The 26,912-nt window shown below is 39.7% G+C and overlaps 1 pseudogene; it reads right to left on the reverse strand.

The window, feature by feature from the left end:
* Nucleotides 1-741: 741 nt before the first annotated feature.
* On the reverse strand, nucleotides 742-26,912 carry LOC119512803 (annotated as a pseudogene).

Consider the following 26,912-nt stretch of genomic DNA (forward strand, 5'->3'; position numbering starts at 1 on the left):
TTTGGGGGAAGGCTAAAATTCAAAATATATTTTTGGTAAGCTTTTCTTTTTAAGCATATTTTAAAAACTGAAAATATTAACTGTTGGAAGGCCACAACACTTAACAGGTATATCTTGTCATCCAGTGAAACACATGGCATTATGCTGTACTGCAAAATTTGCAACATTTTCCAATAGGCAGTTCAAAGCCCAACATGACCTTCTCTCCATAGGTGAGATAATATTTTGACTCTTGCTTCTCTTAAATATGATTTCTGCTCCAGGGACAGTCATTTTGTCTACATTTTCATGAAATAACACTTTATACAATCTTCCCATAGCCTGGGAAGCTATGGCTGGCAGCTATTATAACTTGTCTTTTAAGCCACAATAATAAATGAACACTAACCCTGCACAGGAATGAATTAAATTATTTTGTAATTAGTCTATACTTAGAGTTCTCTGAGCTAATCAATGGTAAAGAAGACCAATTCTAATTAACAAAGGGTAAATTTATCCCATTTTTCCTCCTACTCCTCCCCATCCAAATAATCATATATAGGCATTTGAGAATTAGAAAGATAAAGCACTCTTCTATTAAACTTTTAATCAGGACTCAAACAGAAGTTCTTTCTTCTGATTTAAGAGTGCCATTGAAAATATTGCTAAGCTTGAAGCAGAGGATAAATGGTTTGATGGGATTTTTTTTGGGGGGGGTGTCAATGTTTTCATGTTAGTTCATTATTGTTATGTTTTGATATATTACAAGGTTGAAACTTTTGCTAGATCTTTCTCCATCTTGGCATATTGATCCTTAAGTCTCTCCATTGCTTTTTTTGTGTTCTTTGTCCACTTCAGCCCATTTGTTGTATTGCTCTTTCATGAAATCTTCCCACTGGATTGTATGCTGTTTTTCAAAGCTATTAAATGTTCACTATGAATCTTTCTTTGTTCCTGCCCCCTCGGTTGGAGTCTACAGACTGAGTGATTAGCTGCTTGCAATCTCTGGAGAACTTTGGTTTAAGTTGTCCTGCACTGTCTCTCCACATTTGCCAAGTCTGTTCATTTGTTTTGTGGATCATATTTTTCAAATTTTCAAGAACTCTCATTTCTTGAAGATAATTTTTTTTTCAAATTCTTTCACAAAATAATGGGTTTCATCTTGAATAACTGGTCTGTGATCTAAAAGTCCTCAATGGATTTCTCCAAGATCCATGATAATGAGGTGCACTGGTGAGCCCACAGTCCCCAAAGAGTCCCTTTTTCTGCTAACACTGCCTGGGGTGGCCTCGCAACCCGCTTGAGCCTATGTTCCTCTGCCACTCATCTCAATGGGCTCCCCAGGCCTTCTTTATGAGAAGTAGGAAGTTTGAGTCTAACCCATTATATCAAATTAGAGGACACTGTATTCAGATTGAACAGAATTAGGTGAAAATGTGCAAATCCTGATTAAAATATACCAATCATAGACAATATATGAATCCCTAAAGAGGAAAGGGAAAACTGTCATAAGTTTTGAAAATTTTTAAATAGCATCAAAAGTCTCCATGTCAACAACATATTCCCTGAAGGAATGATTCTAACAAGATCAAAAGCCTCATAGGATGAATTCAGAAAATGGCAATAGTACATTGATAAATTTCCATGTATAATATTGACAAATCTGAATTGGTTATTAAAGTAGCTAAAAAGGATATTCACAATAGATGTCATAATTTAAACTCAGTAATCCAACAAATATTCTTAATTAATTTAGATATGAAGTTTTGAAATAATTTTAATGAAATGGAAAAGGGAAATCTTTGAAATCATGTACTGGTTCCCCAAACAGATGAGACAAAAATATACTTTGTATAACTGTTTACTTATGAAAATTCAGTGTCATTGTATGACTTAAATTATGTCTTAAAAGCTTTTTAACCTGAAAACAAAGAGTCTAAGTCCTTACAAACAGTTGGGATCATAAAATTCTCTCTCTCTTTTTTTAATCCCATCCTTGGTTATACCCATTCAGGTGTTCACTGAAAGAGTTTGAGCCAGTGAACATTGATAGCTTTTATTTACTCACCTTTGAGACTGATTCAGGAAACTCCCATTCACTGCCCAATGAATTCCCAGCATTTCTTGACTGGGCACTGACATCTTCAGCATTCCTCAAATACTTTCCTCACAAGTGGTTTCCTTCAATGTTTATCCCAGAACATGGGCTTTAATAAAGAACAAATGCCTAAATCAGAGTGTCTGTCATTTCAATATGGTTTCTGAGCCTTTTCATGTGCCACACTGTGGTGTACAAAGCTGAAGCAAACAGACCTGACACGTGCCCTTCTGGAGCTCACCATCTGGAGGAGGAGACAGTCAAGAAAAGTGTATTACTAGTGGTATATACTTTTGTAGAAACATGGTTTGGGTGGGCTCTGGATAGATACCAATGTTGGGTTTCAATATTTGAACTATTAATACCTAGGCCAGTATCTAAAAGAAGGCCATGCTGGATATGGTTGGAAGAAGTTCCAGGAATAGGTGGCTACGTGAGGAAGTCACTAATGCTGCAGAGTCCATGACCTGCCACAGAAGAGAAGTTATTCATGCCTTAGATGCTGCTGAGAGCAGATACACACAAATTTCCTGGGAATAAACATGACCCCAATACCACTACTGCTGAGGTCTGCCCCTACAGGCCACCATTTAAGGTGAAGCAAGGACTCAAGATCTCCCTAGGTGTAAAATGACAGTAGAAAAGCACTCATGGCCCAGATTCAGTAACTGTGTGAGTTCATGGGTCACTAGTATCATGATGAAATGTATGAGGAGAAGGTTAGCACAAAGAGAAGATCCAAAATCTATATGGAAAGAAACATAGATCACATATGTAAACACAGATATCAGCATCAACACATAATGAAAGAAAGCTTATAAAACACTAAGAGAAAAATGAGAGTATGTTTTGTTTTGTTTTTTGGTTTTCTAAAATAATCAAATTATCACCATGAGTGAAGATACAGTAAGAACAGTTAGGCATCCATGCTCATAACCAATTCTCCACCTATTCACAACTCATGAGAAAGTTACTGCACAAATGTTACTATAAGAAAAGTGCTAAAAATGGGGAGTCCAGGGATTCTTCAAACAGGACAATCTGAGGCAGTTTATTAGTTATGGTTCTCTAGGGAAATAGAATCAATGAGAGATATCTATGAATATAAGGTTTATAATAGTGTCTCACACAACTGTGGGTATGCACAAGTCCAAATTCCATAGGGCAGGCAGTAAACTGGCAACTCCAATGAAGATGTTCGATGAACTCCTCAGGAAATGAACTGGCAACTTCAATGAACTCCTTAGGAAATGAACTGGGAACTCTGACAAACTCCTCAGGAAACTTTGCTGGTCAGCCAAAGAAGAAGTGAAGGTCCTCTATCTGTCTTGCTTAAAAGTCTTCAACTGATTGATTGGATTAAATCCAGCCAAATGCATTCTCTCATTGTGGAAGACACACCATTTGTTAATGTCATCAGTCACAGCTGCAGCCAATTGACTGATGATTTAATAAACCAGCCCATTGGTTTAGTAACCAGATGCAAACATCCTCACAGCAATGGTTAGGCCAGTGCTTACTTGACCAGACAGCTGGGTACCATCACCTGGCCAAGTTGACATGTGAACCTAACAATCACAGGCAGTAAAAAAGAAAATGCAATGGCATGAGAAACACAGCACCAGGATTGAGGTTCCAGCAGACCCAGAGAAGTCAGGACTAGAGTGAAAATACAGAGGGCTGCAAAAAGACTGTCAGGTGAAAAAATCAGATGATAGATTGACTTGAATTTGAAGCAATGGGAGTAATTTTACAATTATTTTACAATTATTCTGGAATGTTAAGGATGATAAATGATAGATGTAATGAAAGTGAAGTAAATGACATATCAAAACAATTGCTGATTCCAGAAAAAGAATTTTATGATGAAAAATAAAAACTACTAAACAGCAATAAAGGTTACATATGTATTCAAAATAATGTAAAGACTAAATTAATTTAACAAGAATTATGATATAATTATTTTGGGAAAGTATTAGGGCTGGGAATTGGGTAGATATGGTGTGGAATCTCAAGTACTCATCTTTTGAAACGCAAAGGTATCTATAGATTAAGTATAAATTGAGAAAGATAAAGTTAAAAATGAAAACTTTATTTAAAAACTTAGATATACAAAGAAACACTAGGATAATTGGAAATAGGTAGTTCTGGGAAATGAGGTTGAGGATGTGAATAAATGTAGCAGAGAAGACATTCCTGTTTGTTACCCTAATGGTGGTTGTACTGTTCAGTATCCTAACCAAAGACTATCATTTTTTTAATAAATTTACTAGGTTTTAAGTAATACAATTTAATTTCATTAATTTGAACTTTTCTAATTTGAAATCTAAAGCCACACAGCTCTGGAAAGAAAAGTTTAGGTAATCCATGCAAGAATACAAGGAGAATATTGAATGTACTTAAGAGAACACATTATTTTGAAGCTTTCCACACATAGAAGGCATGCAGTAGTTATTAAACACCTAATGAACATTCAAAACCTCAAGTTCTTCCTAATCATGATTTACCTATTAATTACTTTAAAAGAATCCTTATTTGGGAAACTGGTCATTTTAGTTCAAGCAAATTATTTGTGCATATAATCTATCTTTTGCTGATAAAACACGAGCTGCCTCAGGGTATTCCCCAAGAGACATAATACGGAATCTTATGCCAAATATACTACTTGACAAATATTTCTAAAAATTACCACACTGCATGACGAATTGAAGCTAATTCAGTTGTCTTATAGTTCACATTTTTTTTCACTAGTTTCTTCTGATCTTTCTTACAATTAGTCCTAGTTTTATTATACTTCCAAAGAATAAACTGTCTACCCTTCTATTAATTCATACAAATTTATTTTTGGTAAAAATAAGGATACAAATAGTTTTCATTGGTAATTGGTAATCTGTGGCACTCCTGGGACTGATGCATACTGCTGTGCAATTTCAGCCTTGTTTAAGAGAATGGTGTCCCTAGATCTGTGCAGTGCTGGTAGCTTGTTTATTTCCTTTTCTGGCTCAGGACAGAGAAAACCTAATTCATCAGATTCCCATTCTGCTGCAGAGAGAATTTTGCAATCCAGCACAATTATTAAAAGGATTACAAAGATAGACCATTCTGCTTAGAACAGAAAAGTACAAAGACATCTAATATTTAGTTTATTCCTCCAATACTGTCAGAACAGAGGTCAAACTTCTTTCATTGTGTTATAATGCCTATGTTCAGACTACTTCTCAATGAATCAAATTTTGAAATATTTCTTTATAATATTAATAATCATCTTTGAAAATAGGTTAATAACTGTCTTTGGAATTGTTCACCAAGCAATTATATATTTTTGTCCATAAACATTCATATATAATCACTGCTCTAAGATACACATAAATTTTTCCAGTTTCAGTCTGAACATTTAACTTGTAGTGACAAGATGGGGTTTCTTCTAATTAGTTTTATGGCTCTACACAAGCCATTTTAGATCCCTACCTTTATCCAGATCAAACATGGATAATAATAGCTTTTTAATCTACCTTGTAGGTAAGCAGACATAAGATGAATTAAATAAATATAGGGTAAAATATGTTGAGTTTTATCATATTAACTATTTTCTAATATTTGCTTACCATTTTTATAATTTAGCCAAAATAAGGATTGTACACTTTCAGAACTACAGAATTCAGTAGTTATACAAGGGTGAATTAAAATAGTAAAACTAGTTATAACAATAAATCCATGTCTAATTTAATTACATCAAGAAATAATAATTATAAAAATAGGTAAAATTTCATGAACATATTCTCACTTATTCTAGCTTAGGAGTTCTTGCCCATATCAATGGATTGTCTGGCATCAACTACTTCATCAGGTACTCAAACAGTCATATCATCTGTAGACTTTGTCAAACAGATTTGGCAGCCCAATGGTGATGTGTCTGTTTGTCAGTAGGGCAGATCAAGCATGTCATTCCCCTCATCAGTGATTGCTTATAAATTCTCAAATATGTGCTCTTCAAAGATGAGGTGATAGGAAGAGCAGGCTAAAGTTCCCTCAAATGCACCAAAACCATCAATATCTAGATTATTTTCAACCACAACATCTAGGAGAGAGTCACCAATTTTTCCTGTGGTTGTTAATGATTCACCATCATGGTTCATAAAGTGGATTGTTATTTTATCTGGCATGCTCAGCAGTGGCTCACCCCAGTGCTCCCTGCTGGGCTTCTGAGTCCCCAGGAGGTCTGATGAGGAGCAACAACCAGTGGGAGGCACCACTGAAATCAGCAGTGGTGGTGCACAGGAGGTGGGCCCCACCAGTGGTGGCCATAACTGGGTCAGACTATTTCATTTTGATCCAACATTCAAAGTAAGGTAAACAGTTTGGGACAGTTAAAGTTCACTACCAAGTGCTAAGTTTTCATGGAAACTACCTGCATTTTCTCTTTTAACAGAGATGCTTTTCTATACAAACAGAGAGGCAATTGCAGTATCCTCACCATTCTGCACAGGATTTAAGCGCATTGGGAAGATGAAGACAGTCAACACCTATATGAATCTCTGCAATCTTTCAAAAGTTCAGTTTCTGATTTAGTAGGTCTGGGATGGGCCCTTTGATAATGCTTTTCTAGCAACCTCCTGAGATGTGCTGATACTAGGGCACATGTCCCTCACACCATGAGTGGCAAGGTCCTGTTTTTGATTCTCCACTTCCTTACACAAGTAGTTTGTAAACTTTAATGCCTATTCAAATAACCTTGGGATCTTTTCAATTCTGAATGTCCAGATCACAACTAAGAACAATTAAATTAGAATCTCTTGTGATGGTTTCTAGATATCATAGTTTTTGAAAAAGAGGTAATTTCAAGGTGCAGACATCTTAGCATCCATTGCCATAGAGGCTGTGATGTGATATGGGTGATTCTCACCTGTAAAAATGTGCAGATGGGTGAGGGTGACATCATTAACATGGCAATGTAAACAGCTACTGAAAATTTCTCTTCAGAGATTCAACAATTTAAAGGAGAATTCTGAATTGTTTAAAACTCTGGAGGAGGATACAGACCCTGCAAATGTTGAATCAAAGAAAAAGAACTATCAGGTAGGAATTTTTGGTCCCAGACCAGCCAGCCATCTCATCTCACCCTCACCCAGTCTCTGTGCAGGAAAGGCACAGAAACAAAAGATGGGGCCCCTCCCACCAGGGACAGAGATATTAAAATCTCACAGCAGTGAAAAATACCCTTACTGTTTGAAGACTGGTGGACAGGGGAGGACATTTCAAGGCCCAGATCAATGAGGGACAAAGGGACTGAGAAGATGAAGACAGAGATGCATTTCCAGCACTGGGTCAGAAAGCCCTTCCCGCACCCTTGAGGGAAGCAGCAGCCACTAGCCATAAACTTGCCTTGGAGACAGCTGGAGAGCTGGGTCAGCTGAGGGAGTATTTTGCCACAGGTGGAGCCCCACCCCAAGCCAGATTTTGGCTGGCAAAATGAGGACATAGGAATCCCACAGTTTGAGCCTGGCTGGGTCATACAACCTGTGACCCAGGCAAAGCTGCCTCTGAGGATGATTAAGTTATCAAACAGCACCATCTGCTGGACAGTCTAGAAAGTGGAAGGGAAGAAAATACTTTTCAAAACAGGCTTTCTTAGGAGCATAGGAGCTGGTCTATGCACCCTGTACAGAAACTGGCCCTGTTTTGGCCGAGAAATAGGGAAGGCACAACTGTTAAAGCAGGGCCCCAAACAAACCCAGGTCTTGCTGGCTATTGGAAAATAGAGCACCACTGGAAGCCAGAAGATGTGTATTACCACACACAGTGAACTTCCTGGGGTGCCTAGTGCCTACCTCCCATTCCTGTGGCAGTCCGTGGTTGGGCAGCTGATTTTGAGGAGAAGACTGTGGGGTAGAGCCAATCTGAAAACTGGCCAGGGAGAGAAAAAAGAAAAGATAGAGATCAAAGTCAACCAACAAGAACACCTTAGGCAAAAGAGAGAAAACAACCTCTGGAATAAACCAATCAAGAAAATCAGATTCCTAGACACCAGCAAAAAATCATGAGCCACACCAAGAAATGAGAAGATATGGCCCAGTTAAAGGAAGAAACTAACATCTTAACTGAGATTCAGGAGTTGAAACTGGGTGATCATAAGGAAGAATTTATAAGCTTGAAGAAACAAACATTAGAATATATGGGACTGAAAGGCACAATAGAAGAGATGAAAAACACAATGGAGACATACAACAGCAGACTTGGAGAGGGAGAAGAAAGGATCAGTGAGATGGAGAACAAGCAATCTGAAATACTGCACACAAAGAACAGATAGGTAAAAGAATGGAAAAATATGAGCAGGGACTCAGGGAATTGAATGACAATATGAAGTGCATGAATATACATATGGGGAGGGAGAAAAGAAGGGAAGAGTGGCAGAAGGAATAATACAGGAAGTAATCAATTAACATTTCTCAACTCTTATGAAAGTCATAAAATTACAGGGTCCAAGAAGCACAGCATGCCCCAAGCAGAATTGATACAAATAGACCTACTCCAAGACACTTACTCATCAGATTTTCAAATGTCAAAGACAAAGAGAGAATTCTGAAAGCAGCAAGAGAAAAGCAATCCACGACAGACAAGGGAAGCTTGATGAGACTATGTGCGGATCTCATAGCAGAAACCATGGAGGCAAGAAGGAAGTGTTATGATATACTCAAGATACTGAAAGAGAAAAACTTCCAACCAGTAATCCTATATCTGGAAAAACTGTCCTTCAAAAATGAGGGAGAGTTTAAAATATTAACAGATAAATAGACATTGAGAGACCTCTGCTACAGGAAATACTAAAGGGACTGCTACAGACAGATAGGAAAAGACAGGAAAGAGGTTTACAGAATGCAGAAGAGTGTAGAAATGATAATATCAGGAGATAGAAAGAGGGTAGAGATCAGTCATTTGATATTGAAGAGTATAGAATGTTCCAGAGGATTGACTGTGTAGATCTATAAATGGACAGCATAATACTGTGTGATGGTAGCACAATAATGTAAGAACACTGAAAAAAGATGACCATGAATATGGTTGAAAGAGGCAGGTTAGGAGTCTGTATGACACAAAAAGGGAAGAAAGAAGATAAAGACTGAGACTATATAAATTAGTTAAGCCTAGAGTGGTCAATGAGTGTGATTAAATGCTCACAATAAAAGAATGCTTTTCAATGAGGGAGCAGCAAGAAGGAATGAAGTTGTGAGGTATGCAATGAAATGAATGGGCCATGAGGGTGGTAGCTTATGTGAAGTAAGCCAGCAATGAAAAGACAAACATTATAATGCCCCACTAATATGGATTAATAACAATGTGTAAACTCTGAATCTTGGAGCATGGGTTATAAGGGGATGGCTTAGGCAAAGATTCCTAGATTGTAAGCTCTCACACCAGTCACATTTATTCATGAGTTGTAACAGATATTTCTAAATTTTGAGATTCTGAGCTGTTTGAGTGTGATGTGGTTGGTCCCTGGAGCTTTGGCTGTCTATGTTGTACCTGGGACTCAGAGCCAGAGTTCAGCAGATGTGAGTGTCAGCATTGCCCCATGAAACAACTGCTAAAGAGTCTGAAAAGGAGATCAGACTTTGATTGGTGACATGAATGAAGTTGACTTGGTTGAGGTTGGGGTAGATCAGACTAAAAGGTAGAGGATGATATTAAGCATGTTTTAAAACTTTGGCTTCTCTGTAGGATCAGAGGAAGAGATGATTATATGATGCAAAATTTATATTTTCTGTAGCACACTATATAATTTAACTTGTATGGTCAGTTTACTCAAATGCCATAATTACATGGAAACTTGAAAGGGAGTGAGACCTTGTTGTTTGTACAGGCGAGCATGAAGCCCCGATACAACCCAGAGTAATTTGGGCAGAGAACAAAAAGTATTTGCAAAGACCCCTTGAGAGACTGTGGAAAAATATGGAAATATTAAACTTCCCCAGCTGGGGAATTAATAGTATTCTTGCAAGCATTGGGGACCACCAGCTTAGTAGGTTTAAACCTCGATATTGGGGCTTGCCCTTACAAAGCTAGTTACTGCAAAGAAGAGGCTAAGCCTACTCATAATTGTGCCAGGAGTCACCCCCAAAGGGCCTCTTTTGTTCAGATGTGGCCTCTCTCTCTAAGCCAACTTTGGTAAATAAACACACCACCCTTCCCCCATGTGGGACATGACTCCCAGGGGTATAAATATCCCTGAAAATGTGGAACATGACTCCTAGGGATGAGTCTGAATCATGTGATTGAGAAAGTCTTTTGGATGAAAAGGGGGACTAGAATTGAAACAAAATAAAGTTTCAGTGGCTCAGAGATTTCACATGGAGTCAAGAGGTCATTCTGGAGGTAACTCTTCTGAGTTATATAGATATCCCTTTTTAGTCTTTAGTTTATTAGAATAGTTAGAAGGAAATATCTGAAAGTGTTGAACTGCAAAACAGTACCCTTCATTATTGAATGTGATCATATAGCTATATAGCTCATACGGTGTGACCATGTGATTGTGAAAACCTCATGGCTAACAATCCCTTTAACCAGGACAAATGAACAGAAAAATTGGGACAAGAAGTAAATGAATAATATGGAAGAGGGGGTATGGGACATTTTGGGTGCTTTAGTTCTATTTTTATTCTTATTTTTAGTTTTTGGAGTAATGAAAATGTTCAAAAATTGATTGTGATGATGAATGCACAACTATATGATGATATTGTGAACAACTGTTTTACACTTTGGATGATTGCATGATATGTGAATACATTTCAATTAAAGAATTAAAGAAAGTAAATGAGGAGGAAGGGTATGGAATGCTTTGAGTGTTCTCTTTTATTCTTATTCTCATTTTTATTTTTGGAGAAATGAAAATGTTCAAAAATTGTGGTGCTAATTATACAATAATATGATGAAACTGTGAACAGTTGTTTTACACTTTGGATGATTGTATGATATGTGAATATATTCCAATAAAATTACATTTAAAAATGTGCAGATGGTGGTATCAGCAACAACATTGGATTAGGAAGCTATGACTCATCTCTCAAACAATGCATAAAAGAGCAAAACCTGTCAAAGCCACATTTGTCACAAGAAACAGTCAAAGGTTTTTATGGCAACCACATGAAGGCTGAATCAAGAAAAACATGGCAAATGAGGCAGGAAAGCTTTACAGCATTTCAACTTAGCCCAGCACCCCCATCTGAAAAGTGTGGGGTGGTCTTGAAGACAGCAACCCATGTTTCCAGTGCATGTAACTGATTCCAGAGGGGGCAGGGCAGATCTTGATCCCAAGGAATTGTGTTTGTCCATTTTAACCATTCTGGGCATTCCCTGAAGGTGTGATGCAAGTTGCTTGCCTTTCTTTTGCCTAAATTGGAGCCCTCTCTGGGCAAAAAACTGGTAAAGGGGAGGATGGTCCTTGTAAACATTGAAATAACAATGAAAAATCTCTGCTGCCTGGGGAAAAGATGTCAGGTGAGGTAAACAATAGACACACCAAAAACCTGGCTAGGAAAACTGGGCAGAGAGTTACTTTAGGCAATAAGGATTTTGAAAACATCTGTGTTTAAGGGAAATACAGAAAGCCAAGCACATATTTTGGATAGCATTTGTGCTCAGGAAAGGACTGAGAAGACCCTATGTTGCCACATCTGGCTGATAATTAAGCTTTGGAAAATTAGGAAGTAAAGACTAAGGCAGTGGTTTAAATGCCTAGCTAAGCATAAAGAAATACTCCAAGATAGCCAATGTGCAAAGAGGGAGAGGTGTTCTTTTAATTTTGTTATTTATTTTTTTTTGCTCCAGGTATGTTACAGAATGAGTACTGTACAAATAGAGAACATATTCAAGTCTTAATCAATGCTTGTGTGGGAGCAAACCCATTTGAAAATGGTGTCTTTGAATATATTAAAGTGAATCATGGAGCAGACTCATTTGTGAACAGGATCTTTGAAGACCCTTTGGCAGAAATGAATGAATTTGGGCCTGAAGCCAATGGGGCCATAGTTTATAAGCAAAGAAAACTGAATGTGGAGATGAGAAGCAAAGAGCCAGACTTAGAAGCCAGAAGAGAGAGAGAGATCACCATGTGACGGAGGACTGCCATCACCAGAGAAAGCATGGCATTGCCAACATCTGTTATTTTGTTTTCTTGCTGACATCTTGATTTTAGATTTCCAGCTTTCCAAACTATGAGGCAGTAAATACTTGTTTGTTAAGCCAACACATGGTGTGGTATTTCTTATAGCAGCTCTGGCAAACTAAGGCTACTAACATTAATGACGTTTTTTATGTTACCTCCTTTTTTCCAATATGATTCAGAGGCAATTGCTTAAAACAATAATTACAAATCTATTTTAATGGAACACAGTATATAAGGATGTAAGTTGTGACAATAAAAACATAAAGAGGGATTGTTGGTGCTGGATAAGACTATAATCAATAATAAACAGGGGACTTAAACAATGCTATATACCATCTAGACCTAGCAGATCTATACAGACCTAGGCAGACCATACCACACAACATGTTCTTCTCATATGCACATGGATTATTCTCAAGGTAGACCATAGGTCTGATCACAAAACAAATCTAAATCATTTTTAAGAGACTGAAGTCACACAAAGCATCTTCTCCAAATATACTGGAAGGAACCCAAAAATCAGTAGGAAAACTGAAAAATTCACAGACATGTGAAAATTAAACAGCCATTTAACCACCAGTGAGTCAAAAAATAATTCATAAAGGAAATTAGAAAATAATTTGAAATGAATGAAAATGATATAATACCTAAATTGTTAGGATGAATGGAAAGCAGTGCTCAAGCAAATTACACCTTGAAATTTAATGAAGAAGACTAATCCCAAGAACTAACTTTACATTTTACAGAATCATAAAAAGAACAGCAAACTAAACACAAAGTTATGAGAAAGAAGGAAATAATAAAGATTAGAGTGGACAAACACAATATAGAAGGGAAAACAAAATACAAAATCAACAAAACCAAAAGTTGGTTCTTTGAAAACATCAAAAAAATTATGAAACCTTCATTTAGATAGGCAATGAAAAAAAAAGAAGAGTAAGAGAACACCAATATCAAAATTGAGAAACTAAGTGGGGACATACTACTGACTTTAGAGGATAAAAAAGGATTACAGGGGGAGGGGCAAGATGGTGGCATAGAGAGGAATGGAATTTAGCTAGTCCCCTGAAGGAACTAAAAAACAACTGGGAGCAACTAGTAAATAATCTGGAACAACTGCTGAGGGGCAACTGTGACTGTCCACACATCATACACCAACCTGGATGGGATGGAATGCCTGAGATCACAGCATAAAATCTGTAGGTAAAAACTGCAGAACCATGCTGGGAGCTCCTTTCCCTCATGGCAGGCTGAGCTATAAGACCAGGCTGTAGGAGAAAGCAGCAGTCCTGGGGCAAGTGAATATAGCACAACTGTGCCAGTTTGAATGTCTTATGTCCCCCAAAACTCCATTATCTTTGATGTAATCTTGTGTGGGCAGATGTTTCAGTGTTGATTAGTTTGTAATTCCTTGAGTGTTTCTGAGGAGATGCACCCCACCCAACTGTGGGTGATGACTCTGATTGGATAATTTCCATAGAGGTGTTACCCCACCCATTCAGGGTAGGTCTAAGTTAAATCACTGGAGCCATATAAATAAGCTGGCAAACAGAATGAACTTAGTGCAGCTGAGAGTGACATTTTGAAGAGGAGCTACAGTCAAGAGGGACACTTTGAAGAATGCACAGGAGCTGAGAGAGTAGCTGCAGATGAGATAGCTTGAAGATGGCTGTTGAAAGAAGACTCTTGATCCAGAGAAGCTAAGAGAGGACAAACACCCTCAGAACAATTAAGAGTGAAATTTTTGAGGTGCCTGAAGCCTAGAGAGGAACATACTGGGAGAAAGTCATTTTGAAACCAGATCGTGGAGCAGATGCTGGCCATGTGCCTTCCCAGCTAACAGAGGTTTTCCAGATGCCATTGATCATATTCCAGTGAAGGTACTGGATTGTTGATGCATTATCTTGGACACGTTATGGCCTGAAGTCTGTAATTGTGTAATCAAATAACCCCCTTTTATAAAAGCCAATCCATTTCTGGTGTTTTGCATTCTGGCAGCATTAGCAAACTATAACAAGAAACTAGCTCCAGCTGGGGTTTTAATTAACAAATGTGGACTGCTGAATACAAGCTACAAACAAACAAACCCCTAACAAACAGAGGCTTTTAGAGACAACTGACCTTAAAGAGCCAGAAAATGCTTCTGCCCCAGGAAAGGGAGCCTAGAAGACCAGGTGCTCTCTCTGACCAATGGGCAAAATTGGGGAGCAGTGGACTGGCTATGAAAGGGGGTTTTCTTTCCCTTTTTCTCTCTCTCAAACTGAGTGGTGCAGTGGAGAGAGCCTCAGCCATTTTCATTTCACAGCACTCTGACCCAGACAGTGGTGGACATAGACATTTATGATTTTTATTTCTTCTCTGTGAATTGTCACATTCATTAGTACATAGTGTCCTTCTCTGTCTCTTGTAACATCTTCACATTTAAAGTATATTTTATCTGAAAGTAATGTTGCCACCCCTGCTTCCTTTTGGCTGTAGCTTGCATGGAATATTTTTTCCCATCCTTTTACTTTCAATTTTTTTGCATCATTGGGTCTATGATGAGTCTCTTTTAAGCAACATATTGAGGGTTCATATTTTTTAATCCATTTAGGCAATCTATATCTTTTAATTGAGGAGTTTATTCATATTCAATGTTATTTCTTTAAATACCATTCTTGAATCAGCCACCTTATCCTTCAGATTTTATATGTCAGTTGTATTTTTCCCCCCTCTCTGTTTATTTTCTTTAAGGTACCCTTACTAAAACTTTTCAGTTCTGTGCCCTTCTGCATATCTCTCTCCTTTCTTTTTTCTCAGCCAGTAGAGCTCCCTTTAGTGTGTCTTGTAGGACAAGTCTCTTGTTAGCAAATTCTCTCAGCATTTGTTTGAAAATTTTAAGATCTCCCTCAATTTTGAAGCAAGGCTTTGCTGGATAAAGAATTATTGACTGGCAACTTTTCTTTTTCAGAATTTTAAATATGTCATACCACTGGTGCCTACTGAGAAATCACTACTTAGTCTTATGTTGTTTCACTTACATGTAGTGAATGGCTTCTCTCTTTCTGCTTTAGGAACTTTCTCTTTCTCTTTAATTTGATCAACAGTATCTTTTATTTCCATTAGATCTGCTATTTTTTTATTTACTTTTGCAAATTCTTCTTTATGCTCCAGTAGGTCTTCTTCATGACCTTTATATCCTGAGCCATGATAATGATGTTTGTGAGTACTTTGATTAATTGCTCCAAGTTATGTGTCTCCTCTGTTTTTTGTTTTTTTTTTTTAATTTTTAGTGTTTGGGTTATCCATATCTTCTGGTTTCTTCATATGCTTTACAATTTTCTGTTGTTATTGGCCTTTTGGCATTTGCTAATCTTGATAGGGTTCTTTTATTATGTGCAGACTTACTTGAACATTTATCTATAATTTGACAGAGCTACAGGTTTGTGGAGTCCACTTTCCCTGACCTACCAGCAGGTGGTGCTCCTGAGCTACCTCTTACCATCAAGCTAGTTCCCCCCAACTTCATCTATGCACTGAGTTGGGACCCTAACGATGTGGAGGTCCAATCAGTGCACCAAGTTTTCTGTGTGCAGTGTGGACCACCAGCCATGTGGGTGAGGCATAATGCCCTGTGCAGTTTGTCAGGGAGTCTACTCCAAGGCAGTGGCCTGGCCATTCTGGGGCTGCAGGTGGAGTACCCTGGGTTGCAGAGCTGTGCATCTCCCCCTCCAGCTCAGATTCCCAACAGTCCCTCTCTGCATGGGCCCATGAGTCCCTGGGATTGGGGGAGGGCTCCAGGCACTTTCATGCAGCACCCCTGCCTCTAAGCTTTGCACACCATGGGCTTCCATGGAGGAAGAGTGGGTGCCATCAGAAGCCCACTGAATCATGAATTCCCTCAAGGAAGCTCTAAGTTGTGGCACTGTGAATGGATGTTTCCCAGCCAGCTGCAAAGATGGCTGCTCAGGGTGTGGAAAGCTACCCACTTCTGAAATCATGTCTGCTTCAATGGCCAGTCCCTGACATGGGGGCTCTTGGCTGTGGATATGCGAAGGCTTATTATGCACACCAGGTACTGAGGAGTGTGCCCAGGACATGGAAGGCTACTCCCTACTGCACTTACCTGTCTCTCCAGCTTACCATTACTGGTCACATTTTGGGCCAAACACTCACCCATGTCTGAATGCAGCCTCTCAGTTTCTCCAAGTAGATAATCACTATGGGTGTAGTAATCCTGCCCAATCAGTGTAACCCTGAAACCACTGTTCTCAAGCACTTTCTCTCCTTATCTAGTGTTTTTCATGGAGGAGAATTTTGCTCTGTCTCTCCCAATCTGCCATCTTGGATCCACTCAGAATAGTCTTACAGGAGTCTCCTCAAAATTCCAGTAATAGCCTTCCTTTTTTTTGCATAGATGTGGATGAACAGTTGTAATCCAACATGTTTCCCAAAAAGTTCTTTTTAAGAAGGACATAGAGATAGAAGTTCCATATGAAAAGCATTCTAATCTGGGAGGATGAACTCTGTGTCTTCTAAATCTTGTGATTGAAAGCAGCTGTTCACCAAGTGTCAGCATCTGAAAAAAGTGCTAACTCTGGGTGTACCTTCTTGAGAGAGTAGTACCAGTGGGGAGGAGATGAGCTGGTGGCATCTCTGCCAGAGCCATCATTTGAGCTCCTTCCAGGGTATTTTAATTTGGGAAGCCCCTCACAGTTCAGAATGTCATTTTCATGCTCCTAGTTTCCCAGACTAAAAGTGGCATCAGTTTGCCTCTGTCCCTGTCCTGTTTGTTGTCCTGCTCCATGTAGACATAAATGCATGGCAGCAGGAAGTCAGTGGTTAGCTTCACCAGAAGACAGTTGAATATATAATTCCCCTCATTGAAAAAATGTATTACCCAAGCCATGTGAAACTCCACTGTCATTGGCCCACATCTTTTTAATGAATGTATTTCACTTTCAGGAAAATATCTCATTTCACTTAAGCAATATTGGGTTGATTCTGGGTTGAGTAAGTCTAACTTTGAACCTGACTATGTGGAGTCCCCTGCTCAGGGTTCCAAAGTTTCCTTGAGAATCATTTGAAACTCTTGAAACACTGTGGGTGTTAGCAGTTGTCATGTTTGTGTACAAGTGGCCACCAGGCAGGGTATAATTTCCCTACTCTTCTAGGATATACTTCTTGCCTTTCTGCCTCCATTCACTACACCATTTTGTCCTCTTGTGCTGATGTAGCTAGAGGGAGATCTGCCCTTCAGTCAGTCCAGTACTTCCAGGGAACTGGCACACCTCTGGGATGACTGAACTGATGAATACTTATGCTCCCACCATGCCATGGAATGCTTTAGTGGCATACAAACTGTTGGGGAAAGGTGTCTATTACCACCTAAAAAGGAAGGAGTCTCATCAAATGGAGAATAGCAGAGTCCACACTGGTGTAGGGTTCATCAAGAAACACTGAGAAAACACCAAGAAAAAGTAAGGTCAGCTTTAGCTAGGGGGATTTGGTTCCCCATGGCCGGGGGACCCTACTTCAGAACTGATTCAAGGAGATGGTTCACATACACCTACAGGGTCTACATACACCACTCTCATGTACTGAAGATGAGGGGTCCATCTCCCTTCCTGTCAGTAACACATGTAACTTTTGGTTGGGCCAGTTGCTACAAATAATGTGTATACTTGGCCAAGCAGTCTCCAGTAAGTGTTTACACAATTCTATGGGCAAAAGAGGAAGGAATGTTCTCAGGCCTCCATCTGCTAGGGAATGTATTTTATCTCCAGGCACTCCTGAGAAAACACTGAGCCCATAATTATCACTTCATCCCTGGAGCTAGACAAACATATCTACTCCTACTCACAGAGTTTAATTTTGAGTTACTTGGAAGGTTGACAGGCCTCAGTCAGATTGTCCCTTTCCACATTGTTTTACTTTCCACATAATCAGAACCTATAACAAGTTCATTCTTTCTCTGTTGATTGAAGTTTTTATTTGGATTAATTAGATAGTGGGAACTTGTGAGGAGCAAATCCTCTTAAAGAGATGTACATGATAAGTATTAATTCCTTCAAGCTGATTTTTTTTTCCTATAACTTCCTTCAACTGAAGTTTAAATGAATTTTTATTATTTAGTTACTGTAATAAGTTTGGCTAAAAATGCAAGACCATGTAATCTACCTGATGTTAGAGCTCATTCATGTTGGCAGAATTCAGTTCCTTGTGATTGCTGGACTGAGATACCTGATTCTTTGCTAAATGTTAGCTGAGAGCCAACATATTTATTTTATAACCTCTTAGATCTACTTAACTGCTGAAGTTGATAATGTGTCACTTCATATGCAATGTTAATGACAAATAGCTTATTAAACTTGTAGTATATTATTTGGAAGTAGGTGATTTTACAATCATATTTTAATGGAAAAATAAGACTAAATGAAGTATGTAGAAACACTTCTGTGCAGATTTGCTAAAAATGAATATCAACTCTTGCCCAATGGGAAGATGAATATTAAGGAATATTAGTAGAAACATCACTTCCTTTTTAATATATGATATGCCACAGATATCTCTTCATAAATTCAAACAGGAATGCCATGTTTTCTTTAATTTGGGGATGTCATAATTATATTCAGTTAGTTTGTCTTCTCTGATCTGGGCTCTGCTGTCCTATTCTGTTTGCCTCTTCACATCTATGTCCCTGGACTCGGTTCTTGTGTGCTGATTTTGCCCCAGTCAATCATGGCCTCCCCTCTCCCCAACCCTGTTGGTCTTATCCATTCTCTTCTTGCTTCCTCCCCAAACATTTTTGTTAGTTTACACTGGGCATCTAGGTTTGTCCCCTCATGCACCAGTTTCTCTCATTGTCCACTGCTTTCCAATCAGCTCATTCCAGTACCCCTGCCTTTCAGGGTACACTCATCCTTTCCTCTAACCTAAGATCCACCCCACAAGGTCCCCTAGACCCAGCCTGCATTCCTTAGATTCTACCCTTCACCCAGCATCCTCCCTTATCTTCTCTTGCCCTAGGATCCTGCTTTTCCCCTGTTTCAATTCATCTTCTGTGGAATGTTCCTTCTTCTATGGCCTTGACATTTTCTAGAGTTCCTTTCACTTCACCTAAATCAGCTACCCCTCCTATTAATTGCCTATTCCCCCAGGCTGTCTCACCTTTCTGCTCTTGTCTCATTCAGCTCATCTGTCCTTCAGCCACTGACTTTTATCAGCTCCACCATTGGCCTCTGAACCACCATCCCCTGCGTCAAGGATGCAGAGAATCTCCTATCCTCCCTAGGGCTCTCTTCTGCCTGTTCCACATTCCCAAATTGGCCCCAGATCCTCATGCCTCAAGTTTCCACTCAGTCCTTCCCTCTCACAGTCTCATCTCACTTAGGAAGACAATTACACCTCTTGACTTCCTGGAATACTGAAGCCTGTCTCCCCACTCCATTCACCCTACCCAGCTCTCATCTTATGAAACCATCAAGCCTTGTTAGTTTACACCATGGTCTGCATGGATCTCATCACATTACATAATGCCTCACTTCTCAGGAGATGTCACTATGTTTTTCCACTCTTCAGTTCTCTGTCTCTGCCCAAGTGCTTCCTCCCCTATGTATATGCTTTCCAATCACTCTCAATCCCCAATCACCAGAGTAGGTTCTCCCAGACTCTTTACTCACTGCCTCTTTTGGCTTCTCTTTCTGGCTTCTTTCTGTTTCTGGGCACTCAGGCACCTGCCCTCTGTTAGTTGCTGCACCCTTTTTCTTTCTCTTCCATCATCTTGGATTAGTTTTTTGTGTATAGCTTCCCTGGAGTGCCTGGCTTGGCACAGTTAACCTGATTTCATCAATTCCCTTCCACCCACCTGCCCTGTCCTTTTCCCAAAGACCTTACACCCCATCATGGAGTCACCAAATCTCATGGTTCCCCACTCCCATTCTCCACATTATTCCTCTGAGATAGGCTATGGAATGACACAAGCTCTCTGCACAGAGACACACAGCAGGTTCTGTTTCCTTGACACATAGGGGGAAATGCCACCATCTGGTAACCATCAAGCACATTGTTAGCTGGCAAATGGCAGTCACGATAAGTCAATGCTGTCTCCCCTCAGAAATACACCTCCAGTAGGATCCTGGAGGGGGAAGAGTCAGTGAGGGATAACTGGACTCTTTCCAAGCATCTCCTTGCCTGGACCATGAATCACACATGCATGGAATAGACTCAAAGCAGTGCAACCAAAGACAGAAAACAAGAAGTGAGAACTGAGAAGCCTTTGGGAACTCTGGAGACAGAAATGAAACAAAATATAGAGGGTCATGATTGGAAGAGACAACCACATAAGTAAATGCCTTTCTCCACAGCATTAAGCCTTAAGCCTTGGATAAAGGGCCATCAGTCTTCAGAGTGCCCAGATGAAGTAGCTCTGTTGCTGACAGGGCAGTGCAGGAATGAGACACAGACACAAAGTTAAGAATTAAGGGAGCAGGGGGCCCACTGCATCTCATGCTAAGTGGACCATAATGCACCTTTGCTCCAGTTATTTATTTCAGAAGATCGGGGAGTATATGCTAAATGTCCTCAGGCTCAGGAGAGCCCACCAGATACCTGTGTTTATATCCTGTTGCATATCAGAAGGAACAATCTAGGTTTAGGACAATGGTAAACATTGTTGTCATAGTCACAAGACACATATCTTTACAGGGAAGGCCTGCATGGCATTCCATGCAGGCCTGTGGCTTAGTGTTCTAAGCCATCACCCTAGATATGCCTCAGGCAACATGGAAGACTCAGTTTCCCACATGTCCCCCTTTTTGTTTCTTCAATGCAGACAGGATGGACCAAGCAGCTTCTTTCTGCTTTAGTTCTGAGAGGGCTTTTCTCGTGCATCTGAGGACTAAACAAAGACAAAACAAAATTATTAAAATAACCCATATAAGGGGATTTAAACTTTCAAGGCCTTTAGCAATGCTTTGCATAGTTTCAGTTTTAGTAAGAGAACCTGAAGTTTTAGAATATCCAATGTAAGATTATTATAGTGTTCAAGTAAATGTTTTTGAACTTTACTCCAATTAAAAAGTGTGTGATCATGTTCATGAGGGTTCACACAAAGTGTGGATGTATTTCAGTCACATTTTAGCTTAAATTGATACCATAGATTCTCAACTTCTTCTCCTAGAAGGAGAACAGTGTTTTCTAGGTCTACAAGGTGAGCAATAACTTCCTTGTCAATTTGTAACTGTTCACCCCAAGACTTGCTTGCATTCTTGTGCCATTTTTGGATACATTTGGTGGTCTGAATAAATTGATGTAAGGCTGTTCCTGCAACAGCAGCAGTTGTAGCGATGGCTATTATACCTATAATAAAAGCTATTAATAATCCAAGAAATCTTTTTAATCTTTTATATAGCTTTTCTAAAATTTGTAGTAACATATGCATATCAGGTGATGACTCCCAAGTTTTACGCTGTGAAACAGGGAGCCATAGACCCTTTCATTGTCTAAGAACTACAACAGTGATGCTGCTAGAATTTATGGTGTTATTTAAACAAGTGTATAATGAGCAACTCCAATTGGCCAGATAAGTAATTTCTTTGATAGTAGTGTAAATAGTTAAGTTTCCTACCCAGAACATGTAGGGGTCTCTGACACAGGCTTGTATTCCAAAAGTATCTATTTTTGTGAAATAAATATTATGTAAACTAATAGGAAGCCTCCAAAGTGTATCTTGAACATAAGAATGATTTAAAGTAGGTCTAGGTGGAGATCAGCCAACACCATGCCAAATAATAGGTTATTTAGCCTGAGCATAGAGAGAATTAAGCCCAATAAGTGTAATTTCCTGAATGAGCACATGCTGGAGATATACTCACAACAAAAGCAGTAACAACCAACATTGCTGCAGGCAGGTTAGGACCTGTTACTGGCAGCATGGCTTGCTGGACTTTATTTTCTGCATCCTGACACAGCTTTTTTATCTGACCCCAAGTTGGATGTTGGGCTTCCCTAGTTCAGGGTGTTGGCCTGATCACTGTTGTCTTCAGCATCAGACCCTGGAACTGCATCACTGGTGGCTCGACATCCCATAGGAATTTTCTTTTCTTTGCTGGGTTCATGGTATGGCTTTAGTCCTTGGGCCAGTATCCAAAGTGGTGCTTGTCTGTCACCTGGGGAAACACAAGCATAACCTCTTCCCTATGTTAATAAAGTACCCATTGTCCATTCATTAGTTAGCATGTCCTTCCACCATATAGGAGGTGCTTTATGGAAATAATGTTTCAGTGTTCTCTTTTCAACTGGAAAATGTCATTCTGTGGCAGTGCCACCCAGTTTTTCATAAAAATTTAGAAAATTTAAAGTAAATAAAGCTTTTGATAATTGTTCATGGGGAGTTCCATCATCTCCCCCTTTTTGTTTTGTTAACATAGTTTTTAAAGTATGATGGGCATGCTCAACAATAGCTTGTCCTTGGGGATTATAAGGAATACCAGTGGTATGATGAATGCCCCAAGTTGTAGTAAAAGTAGCAAATTTTGCAGATGTATAGGCTGGGCCATTATCAGTTTTTAAAGCATGGGGCAAGCCCATAGAGGCAAAACAGGAAAATATTAACAGTATCAGGAAAATCTGTTAAGACAGCTATTACAGCAGCCAGTTCAGCTTGCTGGGCACAGAAATGAGGAAGATCTAAAACTTTGGACTTAGGACCAGTATAGGCAGCTCGACCTTTAGATGACCCATCAGTAAAAACAATGGGAGCATTGATTAAAGGCTCACAAGAGTCATACTTAGGCAGTATCTGTTGTGTACATTGAATGAACTGGAAAAGATCATTTTTTGGATAATGATTATCCTGCTGGCAACATAGTTAGCTAGAACAATTTGCCAAGCTAGATGTTGCAAAATAACTGAGAGTTCTTTAGCAGTTACTGGGAGCACAATTAAATGAAGGTCAAAACCATTGAGTTGTTTTGCCTTTTTTCTGGCTTGAGCAACTAAAGTAGCTAAGAGATCTAGATAAGGGGAAATGGATTTTATGGAAGAATTGGGCATGAAGATCCATTCTACAAGCTTATTGTTTTGCAAAAGCAAGCCTGTGGGGGATTTGGGAGTGGAAAAGATAAGTAGAGATAAAGGTTGTGTAGGATCAACATGGGATATCTGAGCTTGTTGAACTTTAGCTTCCACTAATTGTAATTCCTTCTCTGCAGCTGAAGTGAAAGATCTAGGGCTGTTTAATTTAGAATCCCCACAAAGGAGAGAAAATAGGTTGGAGAGCTCATAGTTAGCTATACCTATTTTGGGGGCAAAGCCAATTAATATCCCCTAGTAGTTTTTGTAAATCATTTAATGTGGTAACAGCACCTCTGCAGAGTTGTACTTTTGGGGGTTGAATTGTAAGCCTATTGATACTAGAACCGAAGTACTGCACAGGCAAAGTATGTTGCACTTTGTCACTAGCAATATGCAATCCTACATCCTGTAAAGCTTTTTGAACAGCATAGAACAAAACTTCTACTTCAGTCTCCTGAGGTGCAGACCACAAAATATCATCCATATAATAGATTATATAAGCTTTAGGAAAATTTAAATAGACTGGCTGTAAGGCACGGTCGACATAATATTGACATATTGTAGGACTATTTAGCAGTGGTAAAACCTTCCACTGATATCATTTAGAAGGGGTTTTATTGTTAAGGGACAAAATAGTAGAAGCAAATTTTTCTTTATCTTGATCAGCTAAAGGGATGGAAAAGAAACAGTCTTTAATATTAATGACCACTAAAGCCCAGTTTTCAGGAATCTTGCTAGGATTGGGGAGCCCAGGTTGTAAAGGTCCCATGGGCGGAATGACAGCATTAACACCTCTTAGGTCAGTTAACATTCTCCATTTTCCTGATTTTTTCTTTATTGGGAACACAGGAGAATTCCAAGGACTAAAAGACTCTTTGATATGCTGCAAGGACAATTGTTCTTGAACCAATTCATGTAAAGCCTCTAATTTTTCTTTTGTAAGTGGCCACTGCTCTACCCATACTGGTTTTGTTGTAGTCCATACTAATGGGACAGGTTGGGGAGGTGAATGAACAGTGGCTGCCACTAAAAAGGTTTATATCCTAAACCAAATTGGCCACATTTTGGTGAGACTTGTGTGGGTGAAGGGGTACCTTGCAAACATATGCCAAGCCCATGGCTAGGGACATACCCTATATTTGCCATCATGTTGTGGCTTTGAATACTGTACACTCCAATAGGAGGAGGGATATGTACAGTAGCACCCCATTGTTCAAGTAGGTCTCTGCCCCAAATATTAAGAGGCAGAGCAGCCACATAAGGTTGTAAAGTGGCCTTCTGCCCCTCAGGGCCAAAGCAAGGCAAAATATGAACACTTTGCATAAGTCCCTGAGGGGAGCCTAGGCCCACAACAGTAATTCATGCCTCTTGCAATGGCCAATGTCGGGGCCAATGTTGTTGACTAATAATAGAGACATCTGCACCCATATCTATAAGCCCAGTACAGCTATGCCCATGAATACACATAGGGTGTGGCTCCCGCAGAGCCTCTGTGAGAAAAATTCCTGCCTTGTCTGTGCTACAAAAACTTCCATTTTCCAAATTTTTAGAGGAGGAACCAATAGGTACATAAGGTAATAATAAGAGGTAAGCAATTCTTTCACCTTTATGGGCAGTCCATGGAATAGAAGAAGACATGAACACCTGAATTTCCCCAGTATAGTTAGACTGAATGACTCCAGTGTGTACACGAACACCCTTAAGATTGAGAGAACTGCATCCAAGCAAAAGACCCACTGTCCCTTTAGGTGAGGGGCCATAATAGCCAGTGGGGACCTTAACAGGATTATTGGGGAGAAGACTTACCTCAGCACTGGCAGCGAGGTTTACTGCTACACCCCTTGCTGTAGCTGAGGAAAGCTCCAAGATGGAGGGCTTGGAGTTGGTGGAGGGACAGCATGCAGATTTTGATGTTGGATTGGGAATGCTCCCTTTCTGTGAGGGGCTGGGAGCCCACCTCAATTGCCATTTCCTGAAAGGGAGGTTTCATTCTTATGAAAAGCAGATCAGCACTGGTTAGCCCAGTGTCGACCTTTTTGGCTCTTTAGGCACATACCAGGCTGCTTTTGTGGAGATTTATTTTTAAAGTGACCACATTCTTTTCTGGTATGACCCACTTTTCTGCCAGAAAAGCATTTCCCTGTGAAACGGGAGCCAACTCTCAAATTAGCCATGGCTTGAGCCATCATTTCTGCTTTATAACCTTCAGTTCCAATATCTTGGCATAAATGAATATAGCCAGTAAGATCAGCTTTACCTTTAAATGGGGCAATGGCTTGTTGACAATCTTTATTAGCATTTTCATATGCTAGCAGCTGCAAAATAGTATCAGCAGCTTCTGAACTAGTAATCTGCCAGTGTATTGCCTCTTGGAGCCGGGCAATGAAATCTGGATATGATTCTTTTGGCTCTTGTAAAACCTTTTGAAAGGATTGTGCAGCTTTACCCTTAGCTTCAATTTTGTTCCAAGCTTGCAAACAACAACAGTGAATCTGCTCGATTGCCTGATCATTATAAACAGACTGATTTTCAACAGTGGAATAAGCTCCTTGGCCCAGTAATTGATCTAGATTTATATTTACTTTTTGTTGCTGATTATGTGCAGCCTGTTGTTCTGCATGCTCAGTCCACCAAGTCCTAAATTGTAGATATTCTCTTGGGCTAAGGACCGTACAGGCTAATGTGGTCCAATGTATAGGAATCAGAAGAGAACCTTCACCTAAACTTTGCAATATGCCAACTGAAAAAGGGGAATGAACCCCATATGTTTGTACAGCTTTTTTCAATTCTTTAAGAACTGCAAATGGGACATGCTCATGGAAGTAAGTATAAACCCCATCAGGATAATTAGCGTCTCAGCCAGGAGGCACTTCCTCATGAACCGTAACAGGGAAGGCAACAGGACAACATATGGCCTCTAAATCTCCTTGCCGCCTGGCTTCTGCCAGACCTTGCTGTATGCCAGAGAGGCGGGCAGGTTTAACTACTGGGGTACAGCTACGTGCAGGAAGAGGCGGCGGAGGAGGCGGGGGCCATTCCTCCCAGCAAGGCGCAGAAGGAGGTTTTGGGCATTGACAAGAATAAAAAACTTTAGCAAATTTTACTGGATCTTTTTTACCCTTTTCATCATCAGAAAGAGGATTGGGACCAGTATTGTCATCAGACTCATATTCTTCCTCATCATCATCAGTTTTTAAAGGCTCAAGAACAGACTTAATTAAAGACCATGTAGACCAAATAGGAATAGGCAAATTAACTCCTTGCATATGTTTTTGATTCAATTCCTTACCTACCTGCTCCCAGTCATACAATTCAAGGGAGCCAAGTGTAGGGAACCAAGAGCAATATTTTTCAATAACCTGCAGCAATTCTAAGATTCGTGACTCCCCCACCTTGACACCACTGGCCTGCAGCAGCTGCCGTAAGAGGGAAATATAGGAAACATATTTATCGTGTCCTTCAACATTACCCATTACCCTGCTTATAATGCTCGGGGTCATTCTACAAGGAACGCATACAAAAGATGGCCGTTACCTCCACCCGAGTTCCAGCACTGCTGTACTTCAGTCGTTCAAGTGATTCGTCTGTCAGGAACCAGGACCGGTTCTTCGAGCCCCACAT

This window comes from Choloepus didactylus, chromosome 17, assembly GCF_015220235.1.
Source record: "Choloepus didactylus isolate mChoDid1 chromosome 17, mChoDid1.pri, whole genome shotgun sequence".
Taxonomy (NCBI): domain Eukaryota; kingdom Metazoa; phylum Chordata; class Mammalia; order Pilosa; family Megalonychidae; genus Choloepus; species Choloepus didactylus.